The sequence below is a fragment of the Tachysurus fulvidraco genome, chromosome 10 (genome assembly GCF_022655615.1).
Source record: "Tachysurus fulvidraco isolate hzauxx_2018 chromosome 10, HZAU_PFXX_2.0, whole genome shotgun sequence".
Classification (NCBI taxonomy): Eukaryota; Metazoa; Chordata; class Actinopteri; order Siluriformes; family Bagridae; genus Tachysurus; species Tachysurus fulvidraco.
The window spans coordinates 17697364-17712044 of NC_062527.1; the positions used below are offsets into that span (position 1 = coordinate 17697364).

A 14681-nucleotide genomic window follows, 5' to 3' on the forward strand; every position below is an offset into this window, starting at 1 on the left:
GGCTACGAGCATTAATTCAAATGGATCTACCTGTCTTTTTGGACCCCGCCCCTTTTCTGCTGTAGCAGCGAAAGGGTTTTGCTCACACTGTCTTTGTTCATGTAATTTATGTTTTTCAGTACCGTGTCTTCATAAATGTTGATTCTTTTTCAAAAATATTTTCAGTCCGTGATTACTGTGGTGTTTTCTTCCAAACAAATGTTCTAAATAGTTTTAGAGGAGTTTTGAAATAAATATTCCCTCAATTCCAAGATATGAAATTGGAAATTTTATCAAAAAAATATTTTTTTTGTAAGTGTTTTAATTTAATGCCTTTTGATGTACCTTTCTTGACATCTTGTTAGTGGGAAATTCTTAACCATGTGTTCTTTCACTCAAATACTGGCAGGATTTTCGTACTTGTCTTAGATCTGTGATTGATATAATAGCGCTTGGGCGATGTTTTTGGACTTACCATCCTTGATCGTCTGCTTTCTGCTTGTTGGCATATGTGGTTGTGACCGTCGTCTTTCTTCTTGCGCAGAGGCAATATCGTAGCTTATGAGGCCAATCCGAGGCGCGATCATTGCTGGTTGAAAACTTTACCCAATACCCCGCCTGGATGACTTGAAAAATAGTCAGCCGTGGCAATTTTTGATGGTCTCTTATGAGACCTTTAAAAGTATGTTGAAAAGAAAAGAAACGATTGTGTTGTTGGTTTTTTAGTCTAACTGTAACCGATGTCTCGTTTTATTTTTGTTTTATAGAATGTTTTTGCTTCGACTTTTTTTGTGTTGTTTATGGTTTCTGTAGACAATTTTTTAATAATAGCTAAATTGTTTAAATCGCTTTTTCATTAAAAGTGGTCTTGCAATTAAGCAGGTTTTTGTCCTTCAAGCAGGTTTTCTAGATTTTTTACGGATAGATGGCTACGAGCATTAATTCAAATGGATCTACCTGTCTTTTTGGACCCCGCCCCTTTTCTGCTGTAGCAGCGAAAGGGTTTTGCTCACACTGTCTTTGTTCATGTAATTTATGTTTTTCAGTACCGTGTCTTCATAAATGTTGATTCTTTTCAAAAACTATTTTCAGTCTGTGATTACTGTGGTGTTTTCTTCCAAACAAATGTTCTACATAGTTTTAGAAGAGTTTTGAAATAAATATTCCCTCAATTCTAAGATATGAAATGGGAAATTTTATCAAAAAAAACATTTCTTTGGTAAGTGTTTTAATTTAATGCCATTTGATGTACCTTTCTTGACATCTTGTTAGTGGGAAATTCTTAACCATGTGTTCTTTCACTCAAATACTGGCAGGATTTTCGTACTTGTCTTAGATCTGTGATTGATATAATAGCGCTTGGGCGATGTTTTTGGACTTACCATCCTTGATCGTCTGCTTTCTGCTTGTTGGCATATGTGGTTGTGACCGTCGTCTTTATTCTTGCGCAGAGGCAATATCGTAGCTTATGAGGCCAATCCGAGGCGCGATCATTGCTGGTTGAAAACTTTACCCAATACCCCGCCTGGATGACTTGAAAAATAGTCAGCCGTGGCAATTTTTGATGGTCTCTTATGAGACCTTTAAAAGTATGTTGAAAAGAAAAGAAACGATTGTGTTGTTGGTTTTAAAGTCTAACTGTAACCGATGTCTCGTTTTATTTTTGTTTTATAGAATGTTTTTTCTTCGACTTTTTTTGTGTTGTTTATGGTTTCTGTAGACAATTTTTTAATAATAGCTAAATTGTTTAAATCGCTTTTTCATTAAAAGTAGTCTTGCAATTAAGCAGGTTTTTGTCCTTCAAGCAGGTTTTCTAGATTTTTTACGGATAGATGGCTACGAGCATTACGTGAATTCAAATGGATCTACCTGTCTTTTTGGACCCCGCCCCTTTTCTGCTGTAGCAGCGAAAGGGTTTTGCTCACACTGTCTTTGTTCATGTAATTTATGTTTTTCAGTACCGTGTCTTCATAAATGTTGATTCTTTTTCAAAAATATTTTCAGTCCGTGATTACTGTGGTGTTTTCTTCCAAACAAATGTTCTAAATAGTTTTAGAGGAGTTTTGAAATAAATATTCCCTCAATTCCAAGATATGAAATGGGAAATTTTATAAAAAAAAAATATTTTTTTGTAAGTGTTTTAATTTAATGCCTTTTGATGTACCTTTCTTGACATCTTGTTAGTGGGAAATTCTTAACCATGTGTTCTTTCACTCAAATACTGGCAGGATTTTCGTACTTGTCTTAGATCTGTGATTGATATAATAGCGCTTGGGCGATGTTTTTGGAATTACCATCCTTGATCGTCTGCTTTCTGCTTGTTGGCATATGTGGTTGTGACCGTCGTCTTTATTCTTGCGCAGAGGCAATATCGTAGTTTATGAGGCCAATCCGAGGCGCGATCATTGCTGGTTGAAAACTTTACCCAATACCCCGCCTGGATGACTTGAAAAATAGTCAGCCGTGGCAATTTTTGATGGTCTCTTATGAGACCTTTAAAAGTATGTTGAAAAGAGAAGAAACGATTGTGTTGTTGGTTTTTTAGTCTAACTGTAACCGATGTCTCGTTTTATTTTTGTTTTATAGAATGTTTTTGCTTCGACTTTCTTTGTGTTGTTTAAGGTTTCTGTAGACAATTTTTTAATAATAGCTAAATTGTTTAAATCGCTTTTTCATTAAAAGTAGTCTTGCAATTAAGCAGGTTTTTGTCCTTCAAGCAGGTTTTCTAGATTTTTTACGGATAGATGGCTACGAGCATTAATTCAAATGGATCTACCTGTCTTTTTGGACCCCGCCCCTTTTCTGCTGTAGCAGCGAAAGGGTTTTGCTCACACTGTCTTTGTTCATGTAATTTATGTTTTTCAGTACCGTGTCTTCATAAATGTTGATTCTTTTCAAAAACTATTTTCAGTCTGTGATTACTGTGGTGTTTTCTTCCAAACAAATGTTCTACATAGTTTTAGAGGAGTTTTGAAATAAATATTCCCTCAATTCTAAGATATGAAATGGGAAATTTTATCAAAAAAAAACATTTTTTTGGTAAGTGTTTTAATTTAATGCCATTTGATGTACCTTTCTTGACATCTTGTTAGTGGGAAATTCTTAACCATGTGTTCTTTCACTCAAATACTGGCAGGATTTTCGTACTTGTCTTAGATCTGTGATTGATATAATAGCGCTTGGGCGATGTTTTTGGACTTACCATCCTTGATCGTCTGCTTTCTGCTTGTTGGCATATGTGGTTGTGACCGTCGTCTTTATTCTTGCGCAGAGGCAATATCGTAGCTTATGAGGCCAATCCGAGGCGCGATCATTGCTGGTTGAAAACTTTACCCAATACCCCGCCTGGATGACTTGAAAAATAGTCAGCCGTGGCAATTTTTGATGGTCTCTTATGAGACCTTTAAAAGTATGTTGAAAAGAAAAGAAACGATTGTGTTGTTGGTTTTTTAGTCTAACTGTAACCGATGTCTCGTTTTATTTTTGTTTTATAGAATGTTTTTGCTTCGACTTTCTTTGTGTTGTTTAAGGTTTCTGTAGACAATTTTTTAATAATAGCTAAATTGTTTAAATCGCTTTTTCATTAAAAGTGGTCTTGCAATTAAGCAGGTTTTTGTCCTTCAAGCAGGTTTTCTAGATTTTTTACGGATAGATGGCTACGAGCATTAATTCAAATGGATCTACCTGTCTTTTTGGACCCCGCCCCTTTTCTGAAGTAGCAGCGAAAGGGTTTTGCTCACACTGTCTTTGTTCATGTAATTTATGTTTTTCAGTACCGTGTCTTCATAAATGTTGATTCTTTTTCAAAAATATTTTCAGTCCGTGATTACTGTGGTGTTTTCTTCCAAACAAATGTTCTAAATAGTTTTAGAGGAGTTTTGAAATAAATATTCCCTCAATTCCAAGATATGAAATTGGAAATTTTATCAAAAAAATATTTTTTTGTAAGTGTTTTAATTTAATGCCTTTTGATGTACCTTTCTTGACATCTTGTTAGTGGGAAATTCTTAACCATGTGTTCTTTCACTCAAATACTGGCAGGATTTTCGTACTTGTCTTAGATCTGTGATTGATATAATAGTGCTTGGGCGATGTTTTTGGACTTACCATCCTTGATCGTCTGCTTTCTGCTTGTTGGCATATGTGGTTGTGGCCGTCGTCTTTATTCTTGCGCAGAGGCAATATCGTAGCTTATGAGGCCAATCCGAGGCGCGATCATTGCTGGTTGAAAACTTTACCCAATACCCCGCCTGGATGACTTGAAAAATAGTCAGCCGTGGCAATTTTTGATGGTCTCTTATGAGACCTTTAAAAGTATGTTGAAAAGAAAAGAAACGATTGTGTTGTTGGTTTTTTAGTCTAACTGTAACCGATGTCTCGTTTTATTTTTGTTTTATAGAATGTTTTTGCTTCGACTTTCTTTGTGTTGTTTAAGGTTTCTGTAAACAATTTTTTAATAATAGCTAAATTGTTTAAATCGCTTTTTCATTAAAAGTGGTCTTGCAATTAAGCAGGTTTTTGTCCTTCAAGTAGGTTTTCTAGATTTTTTACGGATAGATGGCTACGAGCATTAATTCAAATGGATCTACCTGTCTTTTTGGACCCCGCCCCTTTTCTGCTGTAGCAGCGAAAGGGTTTTGCTCACACTGTCTTTGTTCATGTAATTTATGTTTTTCAGTACCGTGTCTTCATAAATGTTGATTCTTTTCAAAAACTATTTTCAGTCTGTGATTACTGTGGTGTTTTCTTCCAAACAAATGTTCTAAATAGTTTTAGAGGAGTTTTGAAATAAATATTCCCTCAATTCTAAGATATGAAATGGGAAATTTTATCAAAAAAAAAAAATTTTTTGGTAAGTGTTTTAATTTAATGCCATTTGATGTACCTTTCTTGACATCTTGTTAGTGGGAAATTCTTAACCATGTGTTCTTTCACTCAAATACTGGCAGGATTTTCGTACTTGTCTTAGATCTGTGATTGATATAATAGCGCTTGGGCGATGTTTTTGGACTTACCATCCTTGATCGTCTGCTTTCTGCTTGTTGGCATATGTGGTTGTGACCGTCGTCTTTATTCTTGCGCAGAGGCAATATCGTAGCTTATGAGGCCAATCCGAGGCGCGATCATTGCTGGTTGAAAACTTTACCCAATACCCCGCCTGGATGACTTGAAAAATAGTCAGCCGTGGCAATTTTTGATGGTCTCTTATGAGACCTTTAAAAGTATGTTGAAAAGAAAAGAAACGATTGTGTTGTTGGTTTTTTAGTCTAACTGTAACCGATGTCTCGTTTTATTTTTGTTTTATAGAATGTTTTTGCTTCGACTTTCTTTGTGTTGTTTAAGGTTTCTGTAGACAATTTTTTAATAATAGCTAAATTGTTTAAATCGCTTTTTCATTAAAAGTGGTCTTGCAATTAAGCAGGTTTTTGTCCTTCAAGCAGGTTTTCTAGATTTTTTACGGATAGATGGCTACGAGCATTAATTCAAATGGATCTACCTGTCTTTTTGGACCCCGCCCCTTTTCTGCTGTAGCAGCGAAAGGGTTTTGCTCACACTGTCTTTGTTCATGTAATTTATGTTTTTCAGTACCGTGTCTTCATAAATGTTGATTCTTTTCAAAAACTATTTTCAGTCTGTGATTACTGTGGTGTTTTCTTCCAAACAAATGTTCTACATAGTTTTAGAGGAGTTTTGAAATAAATATTCCCTCAATTCTAAGATATGAAATGGGAAATTTTATCAAAAAAAACATTTCTTTGGTAAGTGTTTTAATTTAATGCCATTTGATGTACCTTTCTTGACATCTTGTTAGTGGGAAATTCTTAACCATGTGTTCTTTCACTCAAATACTGGCAGGATTTTCGTACTTGTCTTAGATCTGTGATTGATATAATAGCGCTTGGGCGATGTTTTTGGACTTCCCATCCTTGATCGTCTGCTTTCTGCTTGTTGGCATATGTGGTTGTGACCGTCGTCTTTATTCTTGCGCAGAGGCAATATCGTAGTTTATGAGGCCAATCCGAGGCGCGATCATTGCTGGTTGAAAACTTTACCCAATACCCCGCCTGGATGACTTGAAAAATAGTCAGCCGTGGCAATTTTTGATGGTCTCTTATGAGACCTTTAAAAGTATGTTGAAAAGAAAAGAAACGATTGTGTTGTTGGTTTTTTAGTCTAACTGTAACCGATGTCTCGTTTTATTTTTGTTTTATAGAGTGTTTTTGCTTCGACTTTCTTTGTGTTGTTTAAGGTTTCTGTAGACAATTTTTTAATAATAGCTAAATTGTTTAAATCGCTTTTTCATTAAAAGTGGTCTTGCAATTAAGCAGGTTTTTGTCCTTCAAGCAGGTTTTCTAGATTTTTTACGGATAGATGGCTACGAGCATTAATTCAAATGGATCTACCTGTCTTTTTGGACCCCGCCCCTTTTCTGCTGTAGCAGCGAAAGGGTTTTGCTCACACTGTCTTTGTTCATGTAATTTATGTTTTTCAGTTTCGTGACTTCATAAATGTTGATTCTTTTCAAAAACTATTTTCAGTCTGTGATTACTGTGGTGTTTTCTTCCAAACAAATGTTCTAAACAGTTTCAGAGGAGTTTTGAAATATATATTCCCTCTATTCTAAGATATGAAATGGGAAATTTTATCAAAAAAAAAACATTTTTTTGGTAAGTGTTTTAATTTAATGCCATTTGATGTACCTTTCTTGACATCTTGTTAGTGGGAAATTCTTAACCATGTGTTCTTTCACTCAAATACTGGCAGGATTTTCGTACTTGTCTTAGATCTGTGATTGATATAATAGCGCTTGGGCGATGTTTTTGGACTTACCATCCTTGATCGTCTGCTTTCTGCTTGTTGGCATATGTGGTTGTGACCGTCGTCTTTATTCTTGCGCAGAGGCAATATCGTAGCTTATGAGGCCAATCCGAGGCGCGATCATTGCTGGTTGAAAACTTTACCCAATACCCCGCCTGGATGACTTGAAAAATAGTCAGCCGTGGCAATTTTTGATGGTCTCTTATGAGACCTTTAAAAGTATGTTGAAAAGAAAAGAAACGATTGTGTTGTTGGTTTTTTAGTCTAACTGTAACCGATGTCTCGTTTTATTTTTGTTTTATAGAATGTTTTTGCTTCGACTTTTTTTGTGTTGTTTATGGTTTCTGTAGACAATTTTTTAATAATAGCTAAATTGTTTAAATCGCTTTTTCATTAAAAGTAGTCTTGCAATTAAGCAGGTTTTTGTCCTTCAAGCAGGTTTTCTAGATTTTTTACGGATAGATGGCTACGAGCATTACGTGAATTCAAATGGATCTACCTGTCTTTTTGGACCCCGCCCCTTTTCTGCTGTAGCAGCGAAAGGGTTTTGCTCACACTGTCTTTGTTCATGTAATTTATGTTTTTCAGTACCGTGTCTTCATAAATGTTGATTATTTTCAAAAATATTTTCAGTCTGTGATTACTGTGGTGTTTTCTTCCAAACAAATGTTCTAAATAGTTTTAGAGGAGTTTTGAAATAAATATTCCCTCAATTCCAAGATATGAAATGGGAAATTTTATACATTTTCTTTTGGTAAGTGTTTTAATTTAATGCCATTTGATGTACCTTTCTTGACATCTTGTTAGTGGGAAATTCTTAACCATGTGTTCTTTCACTCAAATACTGGCAGGATTTTCGTACTTGTCTTAGATCTGTGATTGATATAATAGCGCTTGGGCGATGTTTTTGGACTTACCATCCTTGATCGTCTGCTTTCTGCTTGTTGGCATATGTGGTTGTGACCGTCGTCTTTATTCTTGCGCAGAGGCAATATCGTAGCTTATGAGGCCAATCCGAGGCGCGATCATTGCTGGTTGAAAACTTTACCCAATACCCCGCCTGGATGACTTGAAAAATAGTCAGCCGTGGCAATTTTTGATGGTCTCTTATGAGACCTTTAAAAGTATGTTGAAAAGAAAAGAAACGATTGTGTTGTTGGTTTTTTAGTCTAACTGTAACCGATGTCTCGTTTTATTTTTGTTTTATAGAATGTTTTTGCTTCGACTTTCTTTGTGTTGTTTAAGGTTTCTGTAGACAATTTTTTAATAATAGCTAAATTGTTTAAATCGCTTTTTCATTAAAAGTGGTCTTGCAATTAAGCAGGTTTTTGTCCTTCAAGCAGGTTTTCTAGATTTTTTACGGATAGATGGCTACGAGCATTAATTCAAATGGATCTACCTGTCTTTTTGGACCCCGCCCCTTTTCTGCTGTAGCAGCGAAAGGGTTTTGCTCACACTGTCTTTGTTCATGTAATTTATGTTTTTCAGTACCGTGTCTTCATAAATGTTGATTCTTTTCAAAAATATTTTCAGTCTGTGATTACTGTGGTGTTTTCTTCCAAACAAATGTTCTAAATAGTTTTAGAGGAGTTTTGAAATAAATATTCCCTCAATTCCAAGATATGAAATGGGAAATTTTATCAAAAAAATATTTTTTTTGTAAGTGTTTTAATTTAATGCCTTTTGATGTACCTTTCTTGACATCTTGTTAGTGGGAAATTCTTAACCATGTGTTCTTTCACTCAAATACTGGCAGGATTTTCGTACTTGTCTTAGATCTGTGATTGATATAATAGCGCTTGGGCGATGTTTTTGGACTTACCATCCTTGATCGTCTGCTTTCTGCTTGTTGGCATATGTGGTTGTGACCGTCGTCTTTATTCTTGCGCAGAGGCAATATCGTAGCTTATGAGGCCAATCCGAGGCGCGATCATTGCTGGTTGAAAACTTTACCCAATACCCCGCCTGGATGACTTGAAAAATAGTCAGCCGTGGCAATTTTTGATGGTCTCTTATGAGACCTTTAAAAGTATGTTGAAAAGAAAAGAAACGATTGTGTTGTTGGTTATTTTCGTCTAACTGAACCGATGTCTCGTTTTATTTTTGTTTTATAGAATGTTTTTGCTTCGACTTTTTTTTTGTTGTTTATGGTTTCTGTAGACAATTTTTTAATAATAGCTAAATTGTTTAAATCGCTTTTTCATTAAAAGTAGTCTTGCAATTAAGCAGGTTCTTGTCCTTCAAGTAGGTTTTCTAGATTTTTTACGGATAGATGGCTACGAGCATTAATTCAAATGGATCTACCTGTCTTTTTGGACCCCGCCCCTTTTCTGCTGTAGCAGCGAAAGGGTTTTGCTCACACTGTCTTTGTTCATGTAATTTATGTTTTTCAGTACCGTGTCTTCATAAATGTTGATTCTTTTCAAAAACTATTTTCAGTCTGTGATTACTGTGGTGTTTTCTTCCAAACAAATGTTCTAAATAGTTTTAGAGGAGTTTTGAAATAAATATTCCCTCAATTCTAAGATATGAAATTGGAAATTTTATCAAAAAAATATTTTTTTGGTAAGTGTTTTAATTTAATGCCATTTGATGTACCTTTCTTGACATCTTGTTAGTGGGAAATTCTTAACCATGTGTTCTTTCACTCAAATACTGGCAGGATTTTCGTACTTGTCTTAGATCTGTGATTGATATAATAGCGCTTGGGCGATGTTTTTGGACTTACCATCCTTGATCGTCTGCTTTCTGCTTGTTGGCATATGTGGTTGTGACCGTCGTCTTTATTCTTGCGCAGAGGCAATATCGTAGCTTATGAGGCCAATCCGAGGCGCGATCATTGCTGGTTGAAAACTTTACCCAATACCCCGCCTGGATGACTTGAAAGACAATAGTCAGCCGTGGCAATTTTTGATGGTCTCTTATGAGACCTTTAAAAGTATGTTGAAAAGAAAAGAAACGATTGTGTTGTTGGTTTTTTAGTCTAACTGTAACCGATGTCTCGTTTTATTTTTGTTTTATAGAGTGTTTTTGCTTCGACTTTCTTTGTGTTGTTTAAGGTTTCTGTAGACAATTTTTTAATAATAGCTAAATTGTTTAAATCGCTTTTTCATTAAAAGTGGTCTTGCAATTAAGCAGGTTTTTGTGCTTCAAGCAGGTTTTCTAGATTTTTTACGGATAGATGGCTACGAGCATTAATTCAAATGGATCTACCTGTCTTTTTGGACCCCGCCCCTTTTCTGCTGTAGCAGCGAAAGGGTTTTGCTCACACTGTCTTTGTTCATGTAATTTATGTTTTTCAGTACCGTGTCTTCATAAATGTTGATTCTTTTCAAAAACTATTTTCAGTCTGTGATTACTGTGGTGTTTTCTTCCAAACAAATGTTCTAAATAGTTTTAGAGGATTTTTGAAATAAATATTCCCTCAATTCTAAGATATGAAATGGGAAATTTTATCAAAAAAAAAAACATTTTTTTGGTAAGTGTTTTAATTTAATGCCATTTGATGTACCTTTCTTGACATCTTGTTAGTGCGAAATTCTTAACCATGTGTTCTTTCACTCAAATACTGGCAGGATTTTCGTACTTGTCTTAGATCTGTGATTGATATAATAGCGCTTGGGCGATGTTTTTGGACTTACCATCCTTGATCGTCTGCTTTCTGCTTGTTGGCATATGTGGTTGTAACCGTCGTCTTTATTCTTGCGCAGAGGCAATATCGTAGCTTATGAGGCCATTCCGAGGCGCGATCATTGCTGGTTGAAAACTTTACCCAATACCCCGCCTGGATGACTTGAAAAATAGTCAGCCGTGGCAATTTTTGATGGTCTCTTATGAGACCTTTAAAAGTATGTTGAAAAGAAAAGAAACGATTGTGTTGTTGGTTTTTTAGTCTAACTGTAACCGATGTCTCGTTTTATTTTTGTTTTATAGAATGTTTTTGCTTCGACTTTCTTTGTGTTGTTTAAGGTTTCTGTAGACAATTTTTTAATAATAGCTAAATTGTTTAAATCGCTTTTTCATTAAAAGTGGTCTTGCAATTAAGCAGGTTTTTGTCCTTCAAGCAGGTTTTCTAGATTTTTTACGGATAGATGGCTACGAGCATTAATTCAAATGGATCTACCTGTCTTTTTGGACCCCGCCCCTTTTCTGCTGTAGCAGCGAAAGGGTTTTGCTCACACTGTCTTTGTTCATGTAATTTATGTTTTTCAGTACCGTGTCTTCATAAATGTTGATTCTTTTCAAAAACTATTTTCAGTCTGTGATTACTGTGGTGTTTTCTTCCAAACAAATGTTCTAAACAGTTTCAGAGGAGTTTTGAAATAAATATTCCCTCAATTCTAAGATATGAAATGGGAAATTTTATCAAAAAAAAACATTTTTTTGGTAAGTGTTTTAATTTAATGCCATTTGATGTACCTTTCTTGACATCTTGTTAGTGGGAAATTCTTAACCATGTGTTCTTTCACTCAAATACTGGCAGGATTTTCGTACTTGTCTTAGATCTGTGATTGATATAATAGCGCTTGGGCGATGTTTTTGGACTTACCATCCTTGATCGTCTGCTTTCTGCTTGTTGGCATATGTGGTTGTGACCGTCGTCTTTATTCTTGCGCAGAGGCAATATCGTAGCTTATGAGGCCAATCCGAGGCGCGATCATTGCTGGTTGAAAACTTTACCCAATACCCCGCCTGGATGACTTGAAAAATAGTCAGCCGTGGCAATTTTTGATGGTCTCTTATGAGACCTTTAAAAGTATGTTGAAAAGAAAAGAAACGATTGTGTTGTTGGTTTTTTAGTCTAACTGTAACCGATGTCTCGTTTTATTTTTGTTTTATAGAATGTTTTTGCTTCGACTTTTTTTGTGTTGTTTATGGTTTCTGTAGACAATTTTTTAATAATAGCTAAATTGTTTAAATCGCTTTTTCATTAAAAGTAGTCTTGCAATTAAGCAGGTTTTTGTCCTTCAAGCAGGTTTTCTAGATTTTTTACGGATAGATGTCTACGAGCATTACGTGAATTCAAATGGATCTACCTGTCTTTTTGGACCCCGCCCCTTTTCTGCTGTAGCAGCGAAAGGGTTTTGCTCACACTGTCTTTGTTCATGTAATTTATGTTTTTCAGTACCGTGTCTTCATAAATGTTGATTATTTTCAAAAATATTTTCAGTCTGTGATTACTGTGGTGTTTTCTTCCAAACAAATGTTCTAAATAGTTTTAGAGGAGTTTTGAAATAAATATTCCCTCAATTCCAAGATATGAAATGGGAAATTTTATACATTTTCTTTTGGTAAGTGTTTTAATTTAATGCCATTTGATGTACCTTTCTTGACATCTTGTTAGTGGGAAATTCTTAACCATGTGTTCTTTCACTCAAATACTGGCAGGATTTTCGTACTTGTCTTAGATCTGTGATTGATATAATAGCGCTTGGGCGATGTTTTTGGACTTACCATCCTTGATCGTCTGCTTTCTGCTTGTTGGCATATGTGGTTGTGACCGTCGTCTTTATTCTTGCGCAGAGGCAATATCGTAGCTTATGAGGCCAATCCGAGGCGCGATCATTGCTGGTTGAAAACTTTACCCAATACCCCGCCTGGATGACTTGAAAAATAGTCAGCCGTGGCAATTTTTGATGGTCTCTTATGAGACCTTTAAAAGTATATTGAAAAGAAAAGAAACGATTGTGTTGTTGGTTATTTTTGTCTAACTGTAACCGATGTCTCGTTTTATTTTTGTTTTATAGAATGTTTTTGCTTCGACTTTCTTTGTGTTGTTTAAGGTTTCGGTAGACAATTTTTTAATAATAGCTAAATTGTTTAAATCGCTTTTTCATTAAAAGTGGTCTTGCAATTAAGCAGGTTTTTGTCCTTCAAGCAGGTTTTCTAGATTTTTTACGGATAGATGGCTACGAGCATTAATTCAAATGGATCTACCTGTCTTTTTGGACCCCGCCCCTTTTCTGCTGTAGCAGCGAAAGGGTTTTGCTCACACTGTCTTTGTTCATGTAATTTATGTTTTTCAGTTTCGTGACTTCATAAATGTTGATTCTTTTCAAAAACTATTTTCAGTCTGTGATTACTGTGGTGTTTTCTTCCAAACAAATGTTCTAAACAGTTTCAGAGGAGTTTTGAAATATATATTCCCTCAATTCTAAGATATGAAATGGGAAATTTTATCAAAAAAAAAAAACATTTTTTTGGTAAGTGTTTTAATTTAATGCCATTTGATGTACCTTTCTTGACATCTTGTTAGTGGGAAATTCTTAACCATGTGTTCTTTCACTCAAATACTGGCAGGATTTTCGTACTTGTCTTAGATCTGTGATTGATATAATAGCGCTTGGGCGATGTTTTTGGACTTACCATCCTTGATCGTCTGCTTTCTGCTTGTTGGCATATGTGGTTGTGACCGTCGTCTTTATTCTTGCGCAGAGGCAATATCGTAGCTTATGAGGCCAATCCGAGGCGCGATCATTGCTGGTTGAAAACTTTACCCAATACCCCGCCTGGATGACTTGAAAAATAGTCAGCCGTGGCAATTTTTGATGGTCTCTTATGAGACCTTTAAAAGTATGTTGAAAAGAAAAGAAACGATTGTGTTGTTGGTTTTTTAGTCTAACTGTAACCGATGTCTCGTTTTATTTTTGTTTTATAGAATGTTTTTGCTTCGACTTTCTTTGTGTTGTTTAAGGTTTCTGTAGACAATTTTTTAATAATAGCTAAATTGTTTAAATCGCTTTTTCATTAAAAGTGGTCTTGCAATTAAGCAGGTTTTTGTCCTTCAAGCAGGTTTTCTAGATTTTTTACGGATAGATGGCTACGAGCATTAATTCAAATGGATCTACCTGTCTTTTTGGACCCCGCCCCTTTTCTGCTGTAGCAGCGAAAGGGTTTTGCTCACACTGTCTTTGTTCATGTAATTTATGTTTTTCAGTACCGTGTCTTCATAAATGTTGATTCTTTTCAAAAATATTTTCAGTCTGTGATTACTGTGGTGTTTTCTTCCAAACAAATGTTCTAAATAGTTTTAGAGGAGTTTTGAAATAAATATTCCCTCAATTCCAAGATATGAAATGGGAAATTTTATCAAAAAAATATTTTTTTTGTAAGTGTTTTAATTTAATGCCTTTTGATGTACCTTTCTTGACATCTTGTTAGTGGGAAATTCTTAACCATGTGTTCTTTCACTCAAATACTGGCAGGATTTTCGTACTTGTCTTAGATCTGTGATTGATATAATAGCGCTTGGGCGATGTTTTTGGACTTACCATCCTTGATCGTCTGCTTTCTGCTTGTTGGCATATGTGGTTGTGACCGTCGTCTTTATTCTTGCGCAGAGGCAATATCGTAGCTTATGAGGCCAATCCGAGGCGCGATCATTGCTGGTTGAAAACTTTACCCAATACCCCGCCTGGATGACTTGAAAAATAGTCAGCCGTGGCAATTTTTGATGGTCTCTTATGAGACCTTTAAAAGTATGTTGAAAAGAAAAGAAACGATTGTGTTGTTGGTTATTTTCGTCTAACTGAACCGATGTCTCGTTTTATTTTTGTTTTATAGAATGTTTTTGCTTCGACTTTTTTTGTGTTGTTTATGGTTTCTGTAGACAATTTTTTAATAATAGCTAAATTGTTTAAATCGCTTTTTCATTAAAAGTGGTCTTGCAATTAAGCAGGTTCTTGTCCTTCAAGTGGGTTTTCTAGATTTTTTACGGATAGATGGCTACGAGCATTAATTCAAATGGATCTACCTGTCTTTTTGGACCCCGCCCCCTTTCTGCTGTAGCAGCGAAAGGGTTTTGCTCACACTGTCTTTGTTCATGTAATTTATGTTTTTCAGTACCGTGTCTTCATAAATGTTGATTCTTTTCAAAAATATTT

At 35.3% G+C, this 14681-nt stretch overlaps 16 non-coding genes across 16 annotated transcripts; all 16 read left to right on the forward strand.

Moving 5' to 3' along the window:
- The first annotated feature begins 511 nt into the window (after positions 1-511).
- Positions 512-652, forward strand: LOC125145823. Its single transcript, XR_007144300.1, has one exon. It is a non-coding gene; the product is annotated as a U4 spliceosomal RNA (small nuclear RNA).
- A 766-nt stretch (positions 653-1418) lies between these two features.
- Positions 1419-1559, forward strand: LOC125145809. The gene has a single exon (XR_007144286.1). It is a non-coding gene; the product is annotated as a U4 spliceosomal RNA (small nuclear RNA).
- Positions 1560-2330: 771 nt separating this feature from the next.
- On the forward strand, positions 2331-2471 carry LOC125145821. The gene has a single exon (XR_007144298.1). It is a non-coding gene; the product is annotated as a U4 spliceosomal RNA (small nuclear RNA).
- A 767-nt stretch (positions 2472-3238) lies between these two features.
- On the forward strand, positions 3239-3379 carry LOC113654982. Its single transcript, XR_003443606.1, has one exon. It is a non-coding gene; the product is annotated as a U4 spliceosomal RNA (small nuclear RNA).
- A 764-nt stretch (positions 3380-4143) lies between these two features.
- LOC113654983 lies at positions 4144-4284 on the forward strand. The gene has a single exon (XR_003443607.1). It is a non-coding gene; the product is annotated as a U4 spliceosomal RNA (small nuclear RNA).
- A 767-nt stretch (positions 4285-5051) lies between these two features.
- Positions 5052-5192, forward strand: LOC125145810. Its single transcript, XR_007144287.1, has one exon. It is a non-coding gene; the product is annotated as a U4 spliceosomal RNA (small nuclear RNA).
- Positions 5193-5958: 766 nt separating this feature from the next.
- LOC125145822 lies at positions 5959-6099 on the forward strand. Its single transcript, XR_007144299.1, has one exon. It is a non-coding gene; the product is annotated as a U4 spliceosomal RNA (small nuclear RNA).
- A 768-nt stretch (positions 6100-6867) lies between these two features.
- On the forward strand, positions 6868-7008 carry LOC125145811. Its single transcript, XR_007144288.1, has one exon. It is a non-coding gene; the product is annotated as a U4 spliceosomal RNA (small nuclear RNA).
- Positions 7009-7772: 764 nt separating this feature from the next.
- On the forward strand, positions 7773-7913 carry LOC125145812. Its single transcript, XR_007144289.1, has one exon. It is a non-coding gene; the product is annotated as a U4 spliceosomal RNA (small nuclear RNA).
- A 764-nt stretch (positions 7914-8677) lies between these two features.
- Positions 8678-8818, forward strand: LOC113654981. Its single transcript, XR_003443605.1, has one exon. It is a non-coding gene; the product is annotated as a U4 spliceosomal RNA (small nuclear RNA).
- Positions 8819-9583: 765 nt separating this feature from the next.
- LOC113654986 lies at positions 9584-9727 on the forward strand. Its single transcript, XR_003443610.2, has one exon. It is a non-coding gene; the product is annotated as a U4 spliceosomal RNA (small nuclear RNA).
- A 769-nt stretch (positions 9728-10496) lies between these two features.
- On the forward strand, positions 10497-10637 carry LOC125145819. The gene has a single exon (XR_007144296.1). It is a non-coding gene; the product is annotated as a U4 spliceosomal RNA (small nuclear RNA).
- Positions 10638-11404: 767 nt separating this feature from the next.
- On the forward strand, positions 11405-11545 carry LOC113654990. Its single transcript, XR_003443613.1, has one exon. It is a non-coding gene; the product is annotated as a U4 spliceosomal RNA (small nuclear RNA).
- Positions 11546-12309: 764 nt separating this feature from the next.
- LOC125145813 lies at positions 12310-12450 on the forward strand. Its single transcript, XR_007144290.1, has one exon. It is a non-coding gene; the product is annotated as a U4 spliceosomal RNA (small nuclear RNA).
- Positions 12451-13221: 771 nt separating this feature from the next.
- On the forward strand, positions 13222-13362 carry LOC125145814. Its single transcript, XR_007144291.1, has one exon. It is a non-coding gene; the product is annotated as a U4 spliceosomal RNA (small nuclear RNA).
- A 764-nt stretch (positions 13363-14126) lies between these two features.
- On the forward strand, positions 14127-14267 carry LOC125145815. The gene has a single exon (XR_007144292.1). It is a non-coding gene; the product is annotated as a U4 spliceosomal RNA (small nuclear RNA).
- Positions 14268-14681: the final 414 nt, after the last annotated feature.